Raw genomic sequence first — 25,319 nt, forward strand, 5'->3', positions numbered from 1 at the left:
CATTTTCATATTAGCCATGTTACCAAAAAAAATAAAATGAAAAAATGTGATTGTCTGTACTCTGAGTTCATTGGTTCTCACTCTGGATGTGTGTAGCATTTTTTATCATGAATCCTTTGAAATTGTGGATCATTATATTATTCAGAGTAGCTAAATCTTTAACAGTTGCTTATCATTAACATATTGCTGTTACTGTGTACTGTGGTCTCCTGATTTCTTTACTTAGCATAGGTTCTTATAAGTCTAACCAGGTTTTTCTGAAACCGTTATCCACTTCAAGACATTTTACAACACAATAACTTTCTATCTCAATCATACATCACAGCCTATTAATACATTCCCCATTTGATGAATGATTCTTCAATTTTCAATTCTTTGCCACCACAAAAAGAGCTGCTGTAAATATTTTTGTACATGTGGTTCTTTTTATTTTGATCTTTTTTTGTGGAATCTAATAATGATATTTCTGAGTCAAATGGTAGGCACAATTTTATAGGACTTTATACATAATTCCAAATTATTTCCAGATTGAATGGATCAGTTCACAGTTCTACCAACTGCATTAGTGTAACTCTTTTCTCTCATCCCCTCTAGGCAGGCTTTATTTTTAAAAATCTTTATTAGCCAGGGACTTAGTATTTTGTGGGTTAATTATGTTTGCTTCCTTCCCTGTTGATTGTTTCACTATTCATTACTATTGCTTTTGGTGGGAAAGCTGGGAAAAGAAGAGGGGCGGCTAGGTAGCAGTAGTGGATAAAGCACTGGCCCTGGAGTCAGGAGTACCTGGGTTCAAATCTGGTCTCAGACACTTAATAATTACTTAGCTGTGTGGCCTTGGGCAAGCCACTTAACTTCATTTGCCTTGCAAAAACCTAAAAAAAAAAAAGTAGAAACCAAAATCCCTCTACACTATTAAAAATTACTAGGACTCCCCTCTCCCCAAAAAACTTTTTTTTTCCAACATGGGTTATATCTGTCAATGATTACTGATTAGAAATAAAGCATCTTCATATTATGAAAAATTTTGACCTTGGGGATACCCTGAACCACACTGGTACAGGAGATGCTGATGCTTATCACATAAGGAATTTTTGCAAGAGATCCTAGAGAAAAGGGACTCTAAAAATTTTGTATCCATGAGAAAGAATTGGTGAATGTTAGAACTAGTTGAGAACTGAGAAATCAGAATTCAATCTTTTTTTTTTTTAAACAGAGACAGAGACCTGCCCAAAGTAGAAAAATTTTACAGAAGAGGAAACAGGCCTAGAGAGAAAGGGATTTATCTAAAGACAATTAAATTTTAGAATTAATAGGACCCGGGCCTCTGGTTTTCCAATCCATTGAGCTTTCCACAACACAATTGTTTCTAAATACAAAACAGTTATATTTTCAGCATTTTGAAAAATGTAACCATTATAGATGAGGAAGCATGCTAAGAGCAGTTGAATGATCTGAGAGTCACAGAGATATTTAGAGCCAGGACTGAGATTTGAATCCCCTGTCTTCTGATTCCAATATTATTTGTAAATTTTGAATGACAGCTACTATTACTCTTAATAGACTGATAAAACTAGAAGAGAAATTTTTTAGAATATATAATGTCAGAACTAGAAGGTACCTTAGGTCATTTAGACCCATCTCTTTTTTTAGAGGAGGTGGACACAGGCCTAGAAAGGGAAAGTTTGTTCAAGGTTGAACCCAGTTGTGTGGTCTTTTAGTTCAGTGCCTTTTCCAAGCTTTATTTTCTGTATAAAACAACCATATTTTCACATCAAATATAGTGTAATTATACTATAATTACTTGTTAGAATCACCTGTTATGGCTACCTTATATCTCTTGGAAAATTCAATATTTTTCCTTATGACCATTCCTCAAAACAAAATAGAACAAAACAAAAAAAAAATTTCTCCCACCTTTTTATCTTGTTGCTAGGTGACTTGGATGAGACTGGATATGAATTGATATTGTAATATAACATTTTGAAGGTTTAAGAACCTGAATTGGTACAGTTCATTGAGAGATTTAAATGGATTTCCTCCATTCAGATCAGTGTCAAACTAGGACCTCTCTAGGACTTAAGGCGTTTTGGATCTTGTGGTTTAATATATGTGGAGAATGAGTTCAGAGATTATAAAATGGCCAGCTAATATTGACCTAGCTCTAAACAAACAATTAGTCATACTTAGAGTGTGCAGGTATCTGTGTAAGATACTTCATTGAATGACATGGACATGGTGCCTGCCGTCTGCTCATTTCACTAAGCATCAATTCATGCAAGGTTTTTCAGGTTTTTCTGAAACCCCTTCATGATTTTTTTTTTTTTAGGTTTTTTGCAAGGCAAATGGGGTTAAGTGGCTTGCCCTAGGCCACACAGCTAGGTAATTATTAAGTGTCTGAGACCAGATTTGAACCCAGGTACTCCTGACTCCAGGGCCGGTGCTTTATCCACTGCGCCACCTAGCCAGCCCCCTTCATGATTTCTCACAGAACAATAAGTGTTCTATCACATGCATATACCACAATTTGTTCAGTCATTCCCCAATTAATGAGCATTCACTCAGTTTCCAATGCTTTGCTACTACAAAAAGAACTATGAATATTTTTGTATATGTGGGATTTTTATCCTTTTTCATGATCTCTTCAGTGTACAGAACCAGTAGTGAATCCAAGGGTATGCACAGTTCTATTGCTCTTTGGGCATAATTCCAAATTGCTTTCCAGAAAGGTTGGATCAGTTCACAACTCCTATAGACTGATTTTCTATGAGAATTGAGAGGAGAGAAATGAGACAGATAGGGCTGTTCAAAGTTGCTTTCATAGAAGAGGGTAGGGCATTGTATATTGAATATTAGATGGTATTTATTTTTGGTGGTGCTGGGCTAGGCAATGTAAACAAAGAAGATCCTGGAAGGAATCATAGATTTAGAACTGGAAGAGACCAATGCCCTTATTCTATGAATGAAGAAATAGGTGCAGAGAATTTGTCACTTGCCCAAGGTCAGAAAAGTATTAAGTGCTATATATGTTATGACTTTCAGGGAACAGTGAGGGAATCCAGGTGACTGAACTGGGAAGTTTTTAATGATGATGCTGTAGAGATGTCTTTGGATGAGCTCACTTTTCATTTTGACTCATCTCATCTCTAGTCCTGAAACTATAGGATTAGCTGGTGGGACATTCTTTTAAAAGCTATTCAGTCAGAGATTCCAGGGCAGAGCAAGATGGTGGTATGAAGCTAATATACTCCAAGAGCTTTTCCCTACCAAAGATAAATGACATTTGAGCTACAGATCCCACCAAGAAAAAGAGAAGATTCAAAGAAGTTTTCCATGGTAGAAATTGTGGAGGATCTTCAGTGAAAGTCTGTCTCTTTGGGGGAAAAGGAGAAGTAAAGTCCAGGAGGTGGGAGAGTGGGGAAAGCCAGCAGGAGACACAAGGCAGTCCAGGTCCCAACAGTTTAACAAGAGCAGAGGTCCCTGCAAGCCAGTAGGGAGGGTCCCAGCCCTAAACAAAATATGAACCCTTGGGAACCACTGGTATAAAAGATAGGACTGGGTCAGGAACAAACCACTACTTAGAACCCGGACATAAAAAGAAACAAACCTCTGCAAAGGCAAGGCCTGGACTGCATAAGCAACATCTTGACCAATGACAAGCCAGGGATCAGACTCCAGCCCCAGCATAAAAAGCTAGGATCTATATTCCCTATACCTCAGGAGCAGAACTAAAACAACAAGGATGAGCAAAAAAAAGCTAAAAGAGCACTCACTATAGAAAACTACTTTTCAGATAAAGGTGATAGCAATGACATGTGGGAAGATGAAATCAGTGAAAAATCACTCACAGAGGAAGTCTCAAAAGAGTCTATGAATTGGACTCAAATACAAAAGCTCATCAAAGAGTTTAAAAAAGAATTTAAAAACCAAAGAAGGGAGGAAGAAGAAAAATGGAAAAGAGGAATGAGAGTCATGCAGGAAAATTATGAAAAAATTAACCAAAGAAATCAACTGTGTTAAAAGTAAAAATAACCAACTGGAAAAGGAAACATGAAAACGAGTTGAAGAAAATAAAACCCTAAAATTAGAATTGAACAAACAGAAACCAATGAATCTACAAGATTACAAGAGTCCATCAAACAAAATAAAAGGCTGAAAAAATGAAGAAAATGCAATGTATCTTTTAGGGAAAACAGATCCAGAAGAAACAATCTACAAATCATTGAACTACTAGAAAGCCTAGATTAAAAAAAAGAATGTGAAAAACATCATGCCAGAAATTATAAGGAAAACTGTCCAAATCTGCTAGAACAAGAAAACAGTAAAACCATTGAAAAAATCCATAGAACCCCTCCAGAAAGAGATTCCAGTATAAAAACTCCAAAGGCTGTTATAGCCAAATTCCAGAACTCTCAAATGAAGGAGAGAATATTGCAGGCAGCAAAAAGAAAACAATTCAAATACAAAGGAAACACAATCAGAGTCACATAAGACTTATCACACTCAACATTGAAGGATTGGAAGGCCTGGAATAACAATGGAGAGTAAAGGTCTGGGGTTACAACCCAGAATGTACTACCCTGCAAAATTCAGCATATACTCTCAGGGAAAAAGATGGATATTCAGTGAAATAGAGGACTTCCAGAATTTCCTAATACAAAGACTAGACAGGTTTCAAGAGTTACATAAAAAGGTAAATGAAAAGGGGAAAGGAAAAAACAAAGCAAAACAAAACAAATGTTATTGAAGATCATCACATTATATACAACCCTAACAGGGAAGATATAACACTTCTAATTCTTGAGAACTTCACTTCCCTTAAGATAAATAAAGCTTGAATATAATTGAAGAAACTGGACTTAAAAGGATATGGGTATGGTTGGGTTTTATTTCTCCATTGAAGAGGTCCAAGATGACTTCAATATGTTTGAGACCAAAAGGCCTGATGAAAAGCAGGGGTGTTAACTTTAAATTTAAGTGTCTCTTTATCCTTTGACCCACTTTAATTCTATTGTGTTTAGAACCTTGTTTAATGAGGGCATTATAAATTGCAAGGTCCTGAGTCAGTGTCTTTGTAATTTATAATCATTTGTAATCTCAGGTGAGACTTCCAGAGCCTCCCAGCACTTAGAAATCTTTAAGACACTTGCAATTAATTAGATCAGGTTTTGACCTAATCCACCTTTCATTTAACAAGGGGTTAAGTATCCTGGGTGGGGAGGGGGGGGTGTAAAGTGGGAGAGAAAATAGGCCCTGCTTCACTTAACCAGGGGTTAAGTACCCTGGGTGTGTGTGTGTGGGGGGGGGTAAAAGTATGAGAAAAAAATAGGTCTGGGGAGAGGGACACAGTTCAAGAAATGATCTGGCTTTAGATGATACTTTGGCTCATGAGGAAGACTGTGTATTAGGAGGTTACTTGAGAAAGGAGTAAGGTAAAAAATGATTATAAATATAATTGGATGTAATATGAGACAATGCTTCTTATCAAGCAATATGTGATAAATTTTTGATAACAATATGAACTTATCAAGCAATCAAATAATAAAATTGTGATTGATAATACCTGCTTAATAGTACTAAAGTAATAACATCAAGTGAAGAGGCACAAAGATTTATAATTTTAGAGGGAAAGAAGGGAGAGAGTCAATTCTGAATAAATTCTATTCACTAGATTTGGCCCAGAGAGGGAATAAGATACTTGGGTTTAAAAATTTGTCCTAATCTACACAGAAGGGAAAGATAAAGGAAGAATGGACCAAATAAAAGGGAAGGCGAAGGTAAAAGTGAAAATAAACTGAAAGTTAAATTTTAAAAGAAAAGACAAAGGGGAAAGGGAGTAAAGTTTTGGGGAGGAGGAATAAGAGGAAAGGAAAGAGAAAAATATAAATGGAGAAAGACAACATGGAGGAAAATGCAGAATTAGTAATCTTAGCTATAAATGTGAATGGGATGAACTGTCCCATAAAATGGAAGCAGATAGCGGAATGGATTAAAAACCAGAATCTTACAATATGTTATTTACAAGAAACACATTTGAAGCATAGAGTTACACACAGGGTAAAGATAAAATGTTGGAGCAATATATATTATGCCTGAAGTAAAGAAATCAGGAGTAACAATTCTGATCTCAGATAAAGTAAAAGCAAAATCAATCTGATTAAAAGGGATAAGGAAGGAAACTACATCTTCTTAAAAGGTACCATTGGTGATGAAACTATAGCATTACTAAACATATATGCACCTAGTAGTATAGTATCCAAATTCCTAGAGGAAAAACTGATTGAATTACAAGGAGACATAGACAGCAAAACTTTAATTATGGGGGGCATCAATCTCCTCTCAGAACTAGTTAAATCTAACCACAAAATAAACAAGAGGGAAGTTAAGAAGATGAATGAAATCCCAGAAAACTTAGATATGATAGACCTCTGGAGAAAACTTAATGGGGATAGAAAAGAATATACCTTTTTCTCAGCAGTACATGGCACTATACCCAAGTTGACCATGTACTAGGGCAAAAAACCCTTTTATTCAAATGCAGAAAGGCAGAAATAATAAATACACACTTTTCAGACCATGGTGCAATAAAAATTACATGTAATAAAGGGTCATGGAAAGTTAAACCAAAAACTAATTGGAAATTAAATAGCTTCATCTTAAACAATGAATGGATCAAACAGCAAATAATAGAAGTAATAATTATATCCAAGAAAATGATACTAATGAGACATCATACCAAAATTTATGGGATGCAGCCAAGGTAGTTTTGAGGGGAAACTGTATATCTCTAAATGCCTATATGAGTAAAATAGAGAAAGAGGAAATCAGTGAATTGGATATCAATTTAAAAAGCCAGAAAAATCAAATTAAAGATCCCTAATTAAATACCAAATTAGAAATTCTGAAAATGAAGGGAGAGATTAATCAAATTGAAAGCAAGAAAACCATCGATCTCATAAATAAAACTAAGAATTGTTTTATGAAAAAGCCAATAAAATAAGAATAAAACTAAAATAAGTAATAAAAATGAATAATTAAATAAAAGAGATAATTTGGAGTTATTTTGTCAAACTGTATGCCAATAGATTTGATAGCTTTAATGAAAAGGATGAATATATACAAAAATACAAATTTCCCAGATTAACAGAAGAGGAAATAAATTACTTAAATAATCCCATTTCAGAAAAAAGAAATTGAAGCAACCATCAATAAACTCCCTAAGAAAAGTTCCAGATGGATTTGCAAGTGAATTCTACCCAACATTTAAGGAACAATTAATTCCTAATCTATATAAACTCTTTAAAAAATTAGGAGAAGGAGTTCTGCCAAACTCCTTTTATGACACCAACATAGTGCTGATACCTAAACTGATACCTAAACCAGGAAGAATCAAAACAAAATTATAGACCAAACTCCATAATGAATATTGATGCAAAAATCTTAAATATAATTTTAGCAATGAGACTACAGCAAGTTATTACTAGGATAATACACCATGATCAGGTAGGATTTATACCAGGTAGGCAGGGATGGCTCAATATTAGGAAAGCACCAACATAATTGAACAGAACCAATAGAAATCATATGATTATCTCAATAGATGCTGAAAGTCTTTGATAAAATACAACATTCATTTCTGTTAAAAACATTAGAAAGTTTAGGTATAAATGAAGTTTTTCTTAAAATAATAAATAGTATCTAAAACCATCAACAAATATATGTAATGGGAATGAACTCAAAGCATTTCCTTTTTTTTTTAGGTTTTTTGCAAGGCAATGGGGTTAAGTGGCTTGCCCAAGGCCACATAGCTAGGTAATTATTAAGTGTCTGAGACCGGATTTGAACCCAGGTATTCCTGACTCCAGGGCTGGCGCTTTATCCATTGCACCACCTAGCCACCCAACTCAAAGCATTTCCAATAAAATCAGGGGTGAAACAAGGATGCCCATTATCACCATTAATATTCAATATAGTATTAGAAATGCTAGCAGTAGCAAAAAAAGAAAAAGAAATTGAAGGAGTCAGAATTGGCAATGAAGCAAAGCTTTCATTCTTTGTAGATGATATGATGGTATGCCTAGAGAACCCAAGAAAATCATCTTAAAAACTCTTTGAAACAATTAAAAAATTCAACAATGTAGCAGGATATAAAATAAACCCACATAAATCCTCAGCATTTCTACATATGAAAAACAAAGCCCCAGAGCAAGAGAAATTCCATTTAAAGTAACTATAGACAACAATTAAATACTTGGGAATCTACCTCCCAAGACAAACCCAGAAACTGAATGAACATAATTATAAAACATTTCTCACTCAAATAAAGTCAGATCTAAATAATTGGAAAAATGTCAATAGCTCATGGTTAGGTTGAGCTAATATAATAAAAATGACAATTCTACCCCAATTAAATTACTTATTCAGTGCCACACCAATAAAACTACCAAATAACTACTTTACTGGGCTAGGAAAACTAGTAAAAAAAATTCATCTGGAGCAACAAAAGGTTAAGAATAGCAAGGGAACTGATGAAAAAAAAATATAAAGGAAGGTGGCCTCACTCTACCAGATCTAAAACCGTAATATAAAGCGGCAGTCATCAATACTGCCTGGTACTAGTAATGGATCTGTGGATTAGGATAGGTTCAAAAGAAACACAGTAAATGACTACAGCAATCTGCTGTTTGACAAACCTGAAGACATCAGCTTCTGGGATAAGAACTCACTGTTTGACAAAAATTGTTGGGTAAACTAGAAAATAGTATGACAAAAACTTGGCATAGACCCATATCTCATACCCTATACCAAAATAAGGTCAAAATGGGTACAGGATTTAGATTTAAAGGACCACACCATAGATAAATTATCTATATAAATTTATGACCAAACAAGAATTAGAGTATATTATAAAATGCACAATGAATGATTTTGACTATTAAATTAAAAAGTTTTTGCATTAATAAAAATCAATGCTGCCAAAATTAGAAGGAAAGCAAAAATCTGGGAAACAATCATCACAACTAGGAGTTTTGATAAAGGTCTCATTTCTAAAATATATAGAGAATTGAATTATTTATAAGGTTACAAGTCATTCCCCAATTGATAAATGGTCAAAGCATATGAATAGAGAGTTTTTAAATGAAGAAATTAAAGCTATATATAATCATATGAAAAAATGTTCCAACTCATTTTTTATTTTAAAGGCAGTGGGTTAAGTGACTTGCCTAGGCAATTATTAAATGTCTGAGACCAGATTTGAACCCAGGTACTCCTGACTCCAGGGCTGGTGCTCTATCTACTGCACCACTTAGCTTTCCCCTACAATTCATTACTGATTAGAGAAATTCAAATTAAAACAACAATGAGGTATCACCTCATACCTATCAGATTGGTGAAAATGAGAAAAAAGGAAAATGATCAATGTTGGAGAGGTTGTGGGAGGATTGGGACATTGATGGTGGGCATTGGGCATTGATGGTGGAGTTGTGAAAGGATCCAACCATTCTGGAGAACAATGTGGAAGTATGCCCAGAGAGCAATAAAACTGTTCATACCCCCTTGACCCAGCAATTCCAATTCTAGGTCTATAACTAGAAGAAATTATAAAAAAAATGGGAAAAGTCCTACATGTTCCAAAATGTTCACAACAACTCTTTTTGTAGTGGCAAAGAATTGGAAATTGAGGGGATGCCCATCAGTGAGGGAATGGTTAAACAAGTTATGGTATATGAATATTATGGAATATTATTGTTCTATAAGAAACCAGAAATGTCAGACTCTAGAGAAACATGGAATGATTTAGGGGAATCTGATGCTGAGCGAAGGGGTTAGAACCAAGAGAACAATGTTCACATTAACAACATTGTGAGATGAATAACCTTCATGAATGCAGCTCCACTCAGCAGTTCAGAGAGCTGGGACAACTGTATTAGACTGGCTATGGACAATGTTATCCCCATCCAGAGGAAGAAATACAAACAAAACAAAAAAAAATCCTTCAGAATCTGATGAACACTTTATAAAAATTATCTCTTATGTATCTCTTTTCCTTAATCCTAATTCCTCATTCTGAAAATGACTAATATACAAACATGATTATCCAAAATATGTATGTACAACACTAACATGACTGTTCGCTGCTGAGGGGAGGGGGGAAGGAAATTTTGTAACTTAAAAATATACACGTGCATATGGATGAAAATAAATAAATTAAAAAAATAAAAGCTATTCAGTTGATTACAGGACACAACCACCAAGTGGCACCCTTGAGTTGCATACATTTCCTACTCCAAAGAGTGCAGAATTGGACAGGGGAATTCTTTGGTATATTCCAGCTGAGAAGTTCTTTAAAGACCACCTAGTTCAATCCTTCTATTTTATAGAGGAGAAAATAGGCCCCAAAGTGTTGGGAGGCTCATACATGTGAACATTTTGAAATGCACAGAACACTATACACGTGGGGCGGCTAGGTGGTGTAGTGGATAAAGCACTGGCACTGGAGTCAGGAGTACCTGGGTTCAAATCCGGTCTCAGACACTTAATAATTACCTAGCAGTGTGGCGTTGGGCAAGTCACTTAACCCCGTTTGCCTTGCAAAAACCTAAAAAATAAAACAAAAAACCCCCCACTATACACATGTGAGTGATTACACATTCCAACCTCAAGGTCCTAAGGAGAGTAATCCCTAGTCAGGGAGTGTCCCAGGATGAAGCATGGAAGAGGGTAAGAGTATCTGCTTTTGAATGTCTCCATTTCTGAATTGTGGGATCACAGATTTAGAAGTTTATCTAGTTCAGTCCTCTTCTTTTTTTACCATAAAGAACTGAGGCTCAGAGAATGACTTACCCAAGATGGCTCAGGCAGAGCTGAGATTCAGTCTCAGGTGTTATGAGTCCATTTTCTTATTGAATTTCACCTGCCTCTCTGGAACTCACTCAGACCCATGGGGAGAGAGGTCAGTTCAAAGCCCTGGCTGTCCTATGAGGAATCAAGGAGGTGACATCTTGGGCGGTGGGGTGGGGGGCAACCCCACTGGGATCTCCATCTTCTTGGTGACAGTCTGGGCTGCTGCAGTGGGATTGAACTATTTCATTTACGACACTGAAGATAGTTTAGTTTACCCAGCTAGAAGTCTACCCAGTAGAAGGGAAGGACCATTGCTCTAGTATGCCTTTGATAAGCCCCAAATCACTGCTTTAGTATTATGGTACATCCTATAAAGATTTTTCCTTTTTGCAGAGCCAGGTTTATCTTCCTCTTTTTAGTTTGCCTGATAGCTAAAACTGAGTCTGTCTACCCCGCCCCCATGAGTGGAGAGTGGAAAGACTTGGCCAGCATTTAAATTTTAATTAATTAATTTATTATTCCAACTACATGCAAAAATAGTTTTTAACATTCATTTTTTGGTAAGATTTTGAGTTCCACATTTTTCTCTCTCCCTCTTTTCCCTCCTACCTTCTCTTGATAATTAGTAATCAAATAAAGAGATTAAATGTTTAACTTGACCAGTATTTTTAAGGGAATCCTATTGGATGGGGATTGATTATTTACTATAGGCCCACTGAATATTGATGTTTTCCTCTTTCAGTTTCCATGCAAATACAATGAGAGGATTGCAGATAATGCTGTGTATTTGGGCAATGGGAGGAAGATCTGACCTTTCATTGACCTTCCGTCCTCATAGCTTTTCAGGCATTTTTCAGAATGTTTGTGTTGGCTGTTTCCTTGGACTGACAGGCAATCAGGGAGGCAGTTCTGTAGGGAAAAGAACAGACCTGGGAAACCTGTGTAGGACCACAAATTCACTGTGTGATTTGGATAAAGTACTTTCCTTCAGTGATTTCACTTTCTTGCTCTGTTAAATTATGAGACTTGAATTAAAGTCCCTTTTCAGTTATGAAAGCCTGGGGTTCCAAGTCATTATAGACAAGGCTACACAGAGGTCTGTGTCCCCTCCCGTTGTGGGGCAGAGGGCAGGGTAGTCATCTCCCTTGGCATGGAATGTCGGGAGGGAAGTAACTCAAGGAAGGACTGCAGTACACTGACAGCTGCTTCAGTTTTGCCCAAAGTTGGGCAGGAAGGCTTGGGTCACTAGGTGGTACTATTAATAACTTTGGGTAAGCCTGTCCCCAGACTGGCTGGCAGCTTCCATAAAGCCTGAGCCGAGGACCCAGAAAGTCTTCTTCAGCCCCTGAGACCTTTAAATCCCATGTTGTGAGACAAAAAAGAAAAGTAAGTACAAGAACCATTCTTCCCCTGACCCCCTCCCTCAAGGTGTAAAAAACAGTTGGAAGAAGAAAAGTGGAGAAACAAAGATACACTATTAAAGGATCCTTGGACACACAGATCCTTCCTTAATGGTATTAAAATGTCCTGGGGCAGCTCAGTGAAGGGCAATGAGCCCATACGACCTCTCACCAGCCCCGTTTAAGATAAGGGGGGGTGAGAAAAGAGGAAAGGGGGAGGAAATGAAAGGTGGGAATCAGGCCTTTTCCTCCACTGTCTTGACTGTCTGAAGCTGCTCAAATAATCTTGTGCATGCCTAATTTATGTGAAGACCCCTTGTGCTGTTCTCTAATGTTGGCCTGTCCACTGGCTGTTCCCCTGGAGAGGGGGAATCAGGATCATTGGTTTTCATGGTAGCAAATGGTGGGGGCTGAGGAGGTCAGGAATATGGTCCTGTCTCAGGTTCCTCAGTCCCTGAGCTTGTCAACCCTTCTCCTTAGGGCATCATTTCTACTTGATCCCATAATGGAGAGGGATGGAAGCTGTTGTCAGTTGGACCCTTTTGGGAGGGGGAGATGGTGTCTATGTTATTTTGGGGAGGGTGTAATTAAGGTGAAATTCTGTGGTAGATTTCAGAGTAGAACCAGATAGTCCATTTACTGATGAGAAACTCCAAGTTTGACAGTCTTTGGAACCTGAGAAATTCCCCCTTGTCCTGCCTATTTGTAGGTGATTGATTCCTCCTTGTCATGAAGTTGACTCTGGGTATCATGAGTATCAAGGTGTAGTAAGAAAAAGCATCTTATTTGGGATTAGTGAAACTGTATTTGTATCCAAACTTTGCTCCTTGCTACACCTGTGACTTTGGGCAGGTCCCTTCCTTTCTCTGGGTCTCAATTTTTCCATTTTCCCCTCCACCTCCTAATCCTGAGGTATCTTGGTAGTGTGGAAGTAATGAGTTCATTGAGAACTCTTTGGGACTTGGGTAGGATAAATAAAAAAATAGCCCTATCCCATGAACAGAAAAGTAGATCCCTTAGGGAGGATGGGAGCTCTGTGGATGTCTTGTTTTTCTCCTGGCATGAGTAAACATGTTCATTAATTTTCACATGCTTACTAACTATATTCCCTTCCCTGCCTCCCTCCTCTTTCCAGTTAAGAGCAACCAGGTGTTGCCTGATGATTGGGTTGCCTTTCTGGAGTGGGGGAGGGAAAAGAAATCACTGTGGCCCCTGGGTGGAGACTGGGGGACTTGGGTGTCACCTTCCTCAGAGTAAATGCTGATGATGGAGAAATGGATTGAGTGGAACTTGACATGTATAGCAGATGGTCTGCAGAGAATGTGTTTAGAAATGAGAAGATGGAAAGGGGAGTAAGACGAATATATGTGTGTTTGTGTGGGTCTAAATTAGAAAATTTTTCCTCCCTCTCTTTATACCCAGTAACTTTCTTAAGAGTTGAATTAAGCCTAGAATAAGAGGTCAAGATGGTATCTTGAGTGGGGTTTTTGGAAAAGAGCTCAAAGGATCTGTCATTAAAAAAATAAAATCGTTATGTTTATATAGTATCCCAAAGCACCTTCCCACTTATTTTTCCATTTAGTCTTCATGCCACCACTGTGAAAAAACTGTGAAATAATATTATTCCCATTTCAGAAATGAGGAACTAATCCCCAAGGACAGACAGGAGTTAGTCATAGTCAGAATTAGGACTAGGGTCTCTTGGATCTTCAAACACCCAGATCAGCACTCCTCTCCTTTATTTCATACTTGAAGAAATCTTGAACTTCTCATGTGTTTTCCCAGACCTTGTTCCAGTTAGACCAATTCAGAAGTCAAAGGTGATAGGGGTCTTGGGATTGATTTCCGCTTAAAAGGTGAAGGAAATGACAGGGATCAGGATGATAAATATCTATCTGGGGAGGAAACCCACTTACTCCCCAACACAACAGAACTTTGGACCCAGCTCCAAACTGGGGCATGAAGTGAAGCCAATCTTAGGGCTTGGGAGCCAGGAAAGGAGATGGTTAAGTGTTCTTCAGCCCCAGAGCCCAGCCTCTTTGCCGGCCAAGCACCTGGAACTGGTGCTCACTTGGCTTGGGAAGGTGTCAGCCACGGGATGTCACATTTTGAGGACAAAGCATGTGCCTCTTGGGGAGGAGGTCATGGGACATCCAGAAATCTCCTCTGAGTTCACCTTCCCATTCTATGCCCTTTCCAACTTGTTCTTTTTACAATCAGTTACTCAACCTATAATAAGCCACTCACAGGCACTTAGCCAGGGACAGCAATGGAATGAAGGGGGCTTTGGAGCTAGGTCCTCTTCATTTTCCTCACCTTTTACCTATCATGGTCCTCTGTGTAAGTAGGCGTTTAGTAAACTTTATTTGAATGAATGAATAAATGGTCCACTCTCTAAGAACTGGAAGAATTCAGAATGTGAAATAACTGTGGTCCAAAAGAATCAGGGAAAGAAGTACGGGAATAAGTATTACAAGCTTTTAGAGCTCTAGATAGAAGTCAAAAGAATACCAGAGCTGTAAGGGATCTTAGAGATAGTCTGGCACAAACTTTTGTTGTTGTTGTTTTTGAGACAATCAAGGTTAAGTGACTTGCCCAGGGTAACACAGCTGGAAAATGTCTGAGTCTGAATTTGAACTCAGGTCTTCCTGACTCCAAGGCCAGAATTCTATCTACTGTGCAACTTAGCTACCTCCAACCCTTTCATTTTACAGAGGAGGAAAATGAGACCAAGGTCACCCAGCTAGTAAGTAACAGAACTGAGATTTGAATGAAGTCTGGTTTCAAGCTAGTGCTTTAACATTTTGTTGTCTTTTTTTTTTTTTTTGCAAGGCAATGGGGTTAAGTGACTTGCCCAAGGCTAAGTAATTATTAAGTGTCTGAGGCTGGATTTGAACTCAGGTACTCCTGACTCCAGGGCCAGTGTTCAATCCATGGCACCACCTAGCCACCCCTGGTGCTTTAAAATTTTAAGACTAGATATCTTTTGTTATACCACTTCAGTTTCTCTCAGTATCCCTCCAACCCTTCCTTCCTTCTCCCAATAGCCATTCTATTGTTCTTTGGACACTTCACCCCCTTGCCCTAGGGCTTAAAGAATATAAGGAGAGAGGAACTGAGATATGGATATTTGAATTGAAATATGAAAAGATTTTGACAGGATGAAAGGATAGGCTGGCACTAATAAAATGAAATCTGGTAGGGTTAAGTATAAAGTCTTACACTTGACTATAAAAAAGCTTAACTTTATGATGATATTTGTCCTTCATTCTGAAAGAAGACCATGATATCAGGTAGGTGATGCTATGACAAGCAGATGAATTGGAGTGAGGGGGTGCTATGCCAAATCACCAGTCTTACTTTCTCCTCCTGAGTCATCTGGGTCCAGTGGGTCAGATATGAATCAGAATGACTGGAGATGGCCCTGGATGGGAAGCAAAGTTAAGTGACTTGCCCAGGGTTACACAGCTAAGTTAGTGACAAGTGTCTGAGGCTGGATTTAAACTCCAGTCCTTCTTGCTCTATCCACTGCACCACCTAGTTGCTCTTTGTAAGGGCATACTTTATATGTTTTATAAAAGCTTCCTTTGTGAGGACACATTCAGCAGCTAGGTGGAGAGAGCACTGGACATGGAGTCTGGAAGACCCAAGTTCAAAATGTCCTCAAGCCACTTAGGTTTGGGACCCTGGGAAAATCACTTTACCTCTGTGTACCTAAGGATCCTCTTCAGGAAAATGGGGATAATAATAGGGTTATTGTGAGGATCAGATGAGATACTAGTTGGTATTGTTGTGGTAGTTATTACTGGGTATCAAACTCAAGCCTTTTCTGACTCTAAATCCAATCTACTCTGATAGATAGGCTTTGCGGCAGCTCCCCTAAAGAAGGATAGTATTAAGAAAGAGGGAGACAATAGTCCTGTTGTCCTTTGCCTTGGTCAGACAACAGCTGGAGCATTCTATCTGCTTTTAAAAACTACATTTAAAGAAAGACATTAACAATGAAGGAATGAGTAAAGAGACCTTTATTAAGCATTTCCTATGTATTAGACATTGTGCTAAGCATTGGGGAGACATAGGTTAAAAAAGAAACCTCCCTGACCTCATTCTAATAGAAGACAATGCATTAAGGAGAATCAATCAGTTAGTATTTAGCACTTATTATATGTCAGACAAAATGAAAAGCCCCGAGGATACAGGGAAAGACAGAAATGCAGTCCTTGCCTACATGGAGTTCACACTCTAATGGGGGAGACAACATATACTCAATTATGTATATACAAAATCTTTCCATCCACCCATCCAACCATCCATTTATCCAGCCAGCCAGCCATCCACCAATCCATTTATCTATTGATATCCATCCATCATCTATCTATCTATCTATCTATCTATCTATCTATCTATCTATCTATCTATCTATCTATCTACTACCTATCTATGCATCTCTGCCTGGGGTTAGGAACACCTGAGTTCAAATATGGCATCAGACTCTTACTATGTGATTCTGGGCAAGGTACTTGTCCCCTGATGCCTCACTTTCTTTGACTTTAAAATGGGCATAATAACAACATCTATTTTACAGTATCAAATGTGCATAGCATATCACAAAGTCTATAATACATACATAGTAGAGGCTTAGTAAATGCTTCACTCCTTCATTCATTCACATAGTGTAAATGGTTAACAATTTAAGAGGGCAGGCATAGTGGGGAGGGGCAGGAGGAGGCAGGACACCTGGAAAATTCTGTAGCAGATCAAAAGTGACCAATGAGGACAGTTTTGACTTGGGGAGATAGAAGGCAAGATGGTACTAGGAGCTCAGCACCAGTGAGCTGGAGCATGGTATGGAGTTTAGGACCAGTTAATAAATACAGTGGACTAATTGGATGAGTTTTCATATAGTCACTAATCAACTGAGTTGGTCCCTTGGGTGGGAGCTCCAAGGATAAGTGAACTAACTTTCCCAGGGACTGGTACATGGCTCCAGGAAGATGTGGGCATGGAGATTCAGGTCTCAGGTCTAATGTAGAAGGTGGTAGTCTGGGCAGAGAGGATCAGATGTCCAGAGGAGGTGACTAGGATGATAGAGGACCTTGAGATCATGTCATTCTAAGGGCTTTTTAGAGGAACTGAGATATTTGACTTAGTGATAGAAAAGACATGGGGTGGGACAGTGAGGAGGACATGATTACTTTCTCCAACTATTTGAAGGGCAGGTATGCAGAAAGAGGGATTAAATTTGTTCTACCATTTACTACTTTCTTGCAGGCAGTGAGCTCCCTATCCCTGGAAGCTGGATGACTACTTACTTGTTTAAAGTGTTGTAGGGTTCTGAACTTTGACGTTCTGAGCTTCGGGTTTAGAGCTGGAAGGCATACCTGGATCCCATGTCCTCCTTTTTTCAGATATAGAAAACAAGATTCCCAAAAGGGAGGTGGTAGAATATGGATTGTCTTGGGTGCTTTGACAGGCTTCTTCTCATCTGAGAATTTATAATCCTTCATTTCACTTAAAGGCAGGGTATTGTATGTATTATATGTATCAAACCAAACCAGAAATCTCACGAAGAGGATTTCATTGATTCATTCCATTCATATTTGTGTATGGCTTCAGGATTTTGTAGGTGAAGTGCACATATGGTTAACAATGGCCTGGCATAGGGTTAGAGCTAATAGGGTTAGTCTTTCTGAGAATAGAAAATTAGCTCATTGATGAATGAAGATGATAGCAGAGCTTTCAGGGTATTGCCCTTTGTCATTTATTAACTGAATCATAGGGAAGATGATCAGAGACAGATGGGCAAAGTTTTGGGGGGGAGGAGGCTTCTGTAGGAGTTAAGAGGGATAAAGGGCAGGGGATGAGATAATTTGGGACCTTCAGATTATTCTAGGAAATGATCTTATACTTATATCCACCCTTTATCTTCAAGGTAGCATGACATGGTAGAAATGGGTTTTTTTTGTTTTTTTTGTTTTGTTTTTTAGGTTTTTGCAAGGCAAATGGAGTAAAGTGGCTTGCCCAAGGCCACACAGCTAGGTAATTCTTAAGTGTCTGAGATCAGATTTGAACCCAGGTACTCCTGACTCCAAGGCTGGTGCTTTATCCACTACGCCACCTAGTCGCCCCGACATGGTAGAAATGGTACAGTATTCAAGTGCTGACAGTGGTTCTCATAAATCCAAGTCTCAGTTTTTTCATCTGTAAAGTGGGGGCAATATTACTTGTACTTACTACTTCAAGGATTATCAGAGGATTAAATGAACTGGAGCAGAGAGTGTAGTGGACTTGAAGTTGGAAGATTGGGTTTGCATCCTGGCTCTCCCACTTGTCATCTGATTTCACACAAGTTGTTTAACCTCTCTGGATCACTCCTTGGCTATAGAATGGAAATAATTTTTGCTTTCCCATACCTTCCTAGGCCCTATTAAAAGTGTTGTAAAGCTTTAATTGCTATAGGAATGTGAATTATAATAATAATTGCTATTTAGAATCATCATATCCCATCAACCTTGGAGGGGCTGTATTGAGTCCCATTTAATTGATAATAAAACCAAGGACCGGGCAGAATCATTCAGCATCTTTTGGACATAATGATTTATCTTTGACTGACATAACTTCAAATTTTTTTCATTTAAGACATATTTCTTATTATGTGCAGAACATCTTACATCTTATAATCAGGTTCTTGTATCCATTGGTTTGTCCTAAACTTGGTCCCCCCCCCCCTTTTGGGACCGAGTGTATGTGTATGTGTGTGAAATGTTTGTGTGTGTGTGTGTGTGTGTGTGTGTGTGTGTGTGTGTGTGTGTGTGTGTAAAATGAGGAATGGAAAGGTGGTCCTAACTTTTTCTGATTGACTTTATGGCAGTACTGGCCCTATCTTTGCCCTGGTCATCCTCTGGCCTCCCTGTCTCTGTTCTGTTCTATTCCTGGGTCTAGTGGTGGCTTAGCTTTACATTTCTCCGTGCTAGAGTCCCTGGAAAAAGGCAGTGTCAGGAGAGAGGAGATGGGTCTTCTTGGCCACAACCGATTAGTTCAGGCTGGGTCGGATGACTTCTCCCCAGCTGGCCAGGGAAATTTCTTTGGTGCTAGGGTGGTGGGCACAGCTGTTAGGGGCAGGAACTTCTCAGAATTTATGTTACTGGAGAGTGGAGCTAGGGACAAGGAGAAAGTAAAACTTATCTCTTTCCCTTTCTAATTCCAAAGAATTTGCATGAGTCTCGTGTGGCTGGGATCATTTGGGAACCATCACTCAATATTTCTAGCTTAAGCTCATATGTGTTCCTTTCATATTCTCTAATCTCTGTCCAAATGGCCCTTTCCCACATCTATACCTTTAAGAACTCAGCCTAGAATACCTTCTCCTCTGCCTTGTCCACTTCTTGACATCATTATTCATTTTTCTCTTATTTATTTTATTTTATGTTTTTGCAAGGCAAATGGGGTTAAGTGGCTTGCCCAAGGCCACACAGCTAGGTAATTATTAAGTGTCTGAGACCGGATTTGAACCCAGGTACTTCTGACTCCAAGGCCAGTGCTTTATCCACTATGCCACCTAGCCGCCCTATTCATTTATTTTTAACATGCATTTAACAATTTTTAAATTCCAAGTTCTTTCCCTTCCTTTAGCCTCTAAGAAAAGAATTATACATGTGAAGTTATGTAAATCATTCCCATATAATACATGTTGCAAAAAATAAAAAAAAACAAAGCAAGTGAAAAAAGTATGCTTCAATTTGTGCTCAAAGTTGATCAGTTTTTTCTTTGCAGGTGAATAGCATTTTTTCCATTATGGGTCCTTTGGAATTGTCTTGGATCATTTTATTGATTAGAGTGGTTAAGTCATTTTTAGTTGATTATCATATAGTATTGCTGCTTTTGTGTATAATGGTCTACTGGTTCTGATCACTTTACTTTGCATCAGTTCATATATGTCTTCCCAGGTTTTTTTGAAACCATCTCCCTGATCATGTCTTATAATTCAATAGCCATCCATCACAATCATATACCACAACTTGTTCAGCCATTCCTCAATTCATGGACCTCACCTCAATTTCCAATTCTTTGCCATATATATTATTTTTTGTATATATAAGTATTTTTCTTTTTTTAAAAAATTTCTTTGACATATAGGTCCAGGGTATTATTGGATCAAAGGATATTTAAAGTTTATAATTCTTTGGGTAGAGTTCCAAGTTGTTCTCTTGAATGATTGGACCAGTTCAGAACTCTATTAACAATACATTAATGTTCCTAATTTTCCACATTTCCTCTGGCATTTATCATTTTCCTTTTCTTTCATGTTAGTTATTGAATGTTGTATTGATGTAATCACCTATTTTACTCAGCCCTGTTTGTCAATCAGTGTTGGGTGAGGCTCTCTTGGCAAGGGTGACACTAAGTTATATTATTTGTTCTTTGTCATACATCACTACCCGTAACTATGTTGTTATCCTTACTTGGAAATAATCATGTACTTTGCTACCTTGGATAGAAACTGAGATACAAGGGCCTAACCTCTTTAGATACTATCTGAATTATCTTTATCTTATTATGAAACTTCCAGTAAAAGCAGGTTCCTCTATGGAGCCATTGCTAGTTGTCAATGATCAGCCCTTCAACCTTGACATTCTTATAATAAATTCTTTCAATTCTGTTTGATCCAAGTTTTGTCTTGTTAATCAAATTAAAAGCCTAAAGGAAGAATTGTCTTTTTAGCATAGCCAATCTGAAAGGTGTGAGATGGGTACCTCAGAATTGTTTTAATTTTAATTTCCTTAATCCAGTATGTTTTTGGGGTTTTTTTGGGGTTTTTTTGCAAGGCAAATGGGGTTAAGTGGCTTGCCCAAGGCCACACAGCTAGGTAATTATTAAGTGTCTGAGACTGGATTTGAACCCAGGTACTCCTGACTCCAGGGCTGGTGCTTTATCCACTGCACCACCTAGCTGCCCCAATCTAGTATGTTTTGATCATTACTCATCAATGTTTGATCATTACTCATCTCTCAAGGCTCAGAACCATAATTTCTTTTTTCAAGAAGTTCTGTTTTTCTTCCCTCCCCTTTTTCATATTCCCTCATTACATTTTTTTTGGTAAATATTAAAGTGCTACATATGAATTATTTCACATTACTCTGAAGTTCTCTAACTTGTATGAAATTTTTCTGTGCCTCTATTTTATCTTTCTCTACTAGTTTGTAAGTTCCATGAGGTCAGGATTCTCTTATTCATTTTTTCCTCTTTTTTGTTTTTTTTGCCTTTCTTAGCAGCAAGGACAAGGCCATGCATACACTAAATGCTTAAATGGTTAAAGTCCTTAGTTTTCAAAGAGGACCAAAATGACACTACTGTGCTAGAGATGAGTTGCAGTCTGTCTGACTGGGGCTGACCAGACCAACACAAGCTTGGAATGCTCCACCACAAACAGTACACGTAATCATTCTGGGTGGATTCTCCAGATTTGAAGTTTCATTTGCCTTGAGCTACTTCAATTCTATTCATGGAACACAGCACCTTCTCTGATGAGGGCAAACCATGCTGGGCAGTCCTGTGCCACTGTCTCTCATGGTGCACAATCAATTCCAAAGTTCTTAAGAGAGACCTTAAAAGTGTCCTTGTATCCCTTTTTTTGAATTCTCCATAAAATTCTCCATAAAAATAGTCTTTTTGGAAACCATACATCATTCAAACATGTCCAACCCATTAGAGTTCCCTCACTGTAGTAGAGTTTGAATGCTTGGCAACTTAATTCCAGAAAGGGCTTCAGTATTTGGTATCTTGTCTTCAGTGATCTTCAGACTCATTCTAAGAAAATTCAAATGGAAGTGATTCTGCATGGTGCTGGTATACTGGCCTGGTTTCACAGACATACAACAGTGAAGTCAGTACAATAGCTCTGTAGTCCTTCAGTTGGTAGTCAGTCTAATACCCCTTCTCTTCCACATTTGTCTGGATCTTCCCAAACACTGGGCTAACTCTGGCAATGAGTGTGTCAAGCTCATTATCAATGTGTACTTCCCTGGAAAGTACAGTGCTAAGATAAGTGAACTTATCCACAGGCTTCGTAACTTTTCCATTTGCTATAATTGATGGTTCCCCTTTTCGATGGTGTGGTGCTGGCTGATGGAGCACCTGTGTTTTCTTGGTGTTAATTATTAGGTCAGTAGTGTTAGGTAGTACTAGGTAGTATTAGGTCAGTATGGTAGGCATTTGACAACATAGCTGAAAATATCTTGCTAAAAAGTATGGAAGCAAGCGCAGCACCCTATGGAGGAAGGAAGGAATAATCATGGTATATATTGAGATATTGATATCTATATCTATAGATATGGATATAGATAGCAGTGTAAGTTTGGCACATCACTTTCTTTTTGAAGATAAAACTGAAAAGGGAGCAATTCCAGGAAGAGGGAATTGTATTAATAAAGGATCTTTATGAGAAGTTGGAAAGAGCAAGATGAGCTTAAGAAATGACAGACCAGTTCTTTAGATGTGTGGGACTTTATTACTCGCCAAAGGGGAGTAATAAAAAATACAGTTGCACCAGACTGCAAAGAGTCTTAAACGATGGTTAAGAAGTTTGGACTTGGGGCAGCTAGGTGGCACAGTGAATAGAGCATCAGCCCTGGAGTGAGGAGGACCAGAGTTCAAATTACCTAGCTGTGTGACCTTGGGCGAGTCACTTACCCCCATTGCTTTGCAAAATACAAAAACAAACAAGCAAAAAAAAAAAACCAAACAAGAAGTTTGGACTTAATTTGGTAGCAATGATGAGCTACTGAGGGCTTCTGGAATAATGTAAACCAACTTTATTCCCAGGGTATCTCACTTATAGTGACTTCTTTTTAAAAAAGAAAAAAACAACTTAACAAACACCAAATAAAATAACTATTTCAATATGTATAGAGAAATGAAATTGAATCTCTCTTACTTCTCTCTTTTTCTTGATGAGGCAGTTAAGGTTAAGTGACTTACACAAAAAGTATCAAGTATCTGAGACTGGATTTGAACCCAGATCCTCCTGACTGCCTCAGTCAGGACTCAGTGCTCTATCTACTATATCACCTAGCTGCACCAGCTTATGACTCTTTTTAAGAGTAACACCTTGATCCCCCTACCTGCAGGTTAGATTTTATTCTCTCGTATCCTCTTTTTCTCCTTCCAAGATATCCTTAAAGAGATTGGGGGAATCTAATTTCTATCATTGGATCCAGGCCTCATTGATGGAAGTTCTTCCAAGCATGGGGGGAGGCAGAGAACCTTAGCCACTAACAGATTGGCTTTGTTATAGAAATATTAATTTCAAAAGGCAAAATCGCAAATATGCAAACTTATTCCTACAACATGTGGGAAACATAATCCTCCCTTTGCAAAACCTCAGTCTCTGGGGAAGGAAAAGGGGATTAAGTTGGTTCATAATTTAGCTTGGTTTCCATAGAGTGCAGTTCTAGTTTCAAGTCCAAAATCTTGCTCAAGTATCAAGAACTCTGGGCTTCTCAGGAATTTCATGCTGCATGTTCTCCAAGGTCCCCATAGCTCAAATTCCTGGGTCCTCTGGGAATTACCTCTGCTTCTGAGACCGAAGAGGACAAATAACAGAGGAGACAAAGAAATGCCTCCCAGTCCATTTCTCAGAGTCTGGAGTGAGTAAAAGAAAGGGAGCAGGGAAAAAAAAAAACCAACCTTCCCCTCTCAGAGGAATCCAGTGTTCATGGAATCTTCACTGAGTTTGAAGTGTCAACCACTGGACACAACCAATAAGAGAACAGCAGGAAGACGGTGTGTCAGAAAAAGAGGCTGAAAAAGAACAATTGGCTTAGTTTTTTTTCTGTCTTCCTTGGAGAATATGTTAAATTGCTAGGTCAAAGAGTATTGACAGTTTAGTCACTTTTATTGCATGATATAAAATTGATATTGCTTTTTTTACAAGGCAGTGGGGTTAAGTGACTTGCCCAAGGGCACACAGCTAGGTAATTATATGTCTGAGATGGATTTGAACTCAGGTCCTTCTGACTCCAGGGTTAATGCTCTATCCACTGTGCCACCTAGCTGCCCCCAACTTTGTAAATCTTAAAATGCTATATAAATGCTTTCTATAATTTATAATTATATTATAATATATCATTTCTAATATATATATTTAAAATTTATAATTTCTAAATGAAATTTATTATCCTCTCTCATTCCCATAAGTTCTTTGAAAACAGGGACTATCTAACTTTTCTATCTGTGTCTCTGGCATCTAGCCCTGTTTAGTGGATACTTAATAAAAGTTAGCTGATCGATTTGATATATGAAGAAATAGAGTCTGAGAGAAGTTAAAAGCAGCTAGGAAATATGAAAGACAGGATTTGAACCAGAGTTGTCCTAATTCTAGGGTCATAATTTTTATTGCATCCACATAGCTAGCAGCAACTCCATACTTCAGTAGATGACTTTTGCAATTTGTTACTGGATTGGAAATATCATCACCTGGTAACCAATTCGATGATCTTTTTTACATTTGACCTCAGACAATTTGAGAATCAATCACTGGGTCACTTATCTTGGAAAGGGTGAAGGTCCAACTCTCTCATTTTACAGATGAGAGCCAGAGACATGAAGGTCATACAGAGAAGAAGAGACAGAGCTAGGGTTTCATGCCAGGTCAAACCCAAGTTTTCTGATTCTGGGGATAGTGCTTTTTTCCCTTACATTATATACTGCACTGGATTATGGGTCACAAGACTTGATTTGAGTTCAAATTCTGGATGAGCTTGCATTATGACTGGAAAAGTCACTTCCCTTTTTTCAGATCTTAGTTTTCTTTTGTAAAAATGAAGAGACAGTATTTACTCTCTCGAAATCTCTATAACTTTAAATTCCTTTCAACAACATTTCTTTTCTGAGTCATGAGGTCATAAATCTTACATAAGACATTTTTTTTTGTTGTTGACTCTTTAAAGTCCTATAGTTATTTGTGTTCTATGTGATAACCTTTTGCCAATCCTGCACCTTGGTGTGGAGGTGACCCTTTGCTTTTGAAGGCTGTGGCAGCATGTTCTGCCAAACTGACAAGGGTTGAAGACGGGTTGT

The 25,319-nt window shown here is 38.1% G+C and overlaps 1 long non-coding RNA gene across 3 annotated transcripts in view; it reads left to right on the plus strand.

Moving 5' to 3' along the window:
• Nucleotides 1-12,119: 12,119 nt before the first annotated feature.
• Nucleotides 12,120-25,319, plus strand: part of LOC141500662 (uncharacterized) — a 56,640-nt gene continuing 43,440 nt past the window's right edge. For all 3 annotated transcript variants that reach the window (XR_012471989.1, XR_012471991.1, XR_012471990.1), the window contains exon 1: nt 12,120-12,228. This is a non-coding gene — a long non-coding RNA (uncharacterized LOC141500662). The remainder of the gene's footprint in view (nt 12,229-25,319) is intronic.

The sequence above is a fragment of the Macrotis lagotis genome, chromosome X (assembly GCF_037893015.1).
Source record: "Macrotis lagotis isolate mMagLag1 chromosome X, bilby.v1.9.chrom.fasta, whole genome shotgun sequence".
Classification (NCBI taxonomy): domain Eukaryota; kingdom Metazoa; phylum Chordata; class Mammalia; order Peramelemorphia; family Peramelidae; genus Macrotis; species Macrotis lagotis.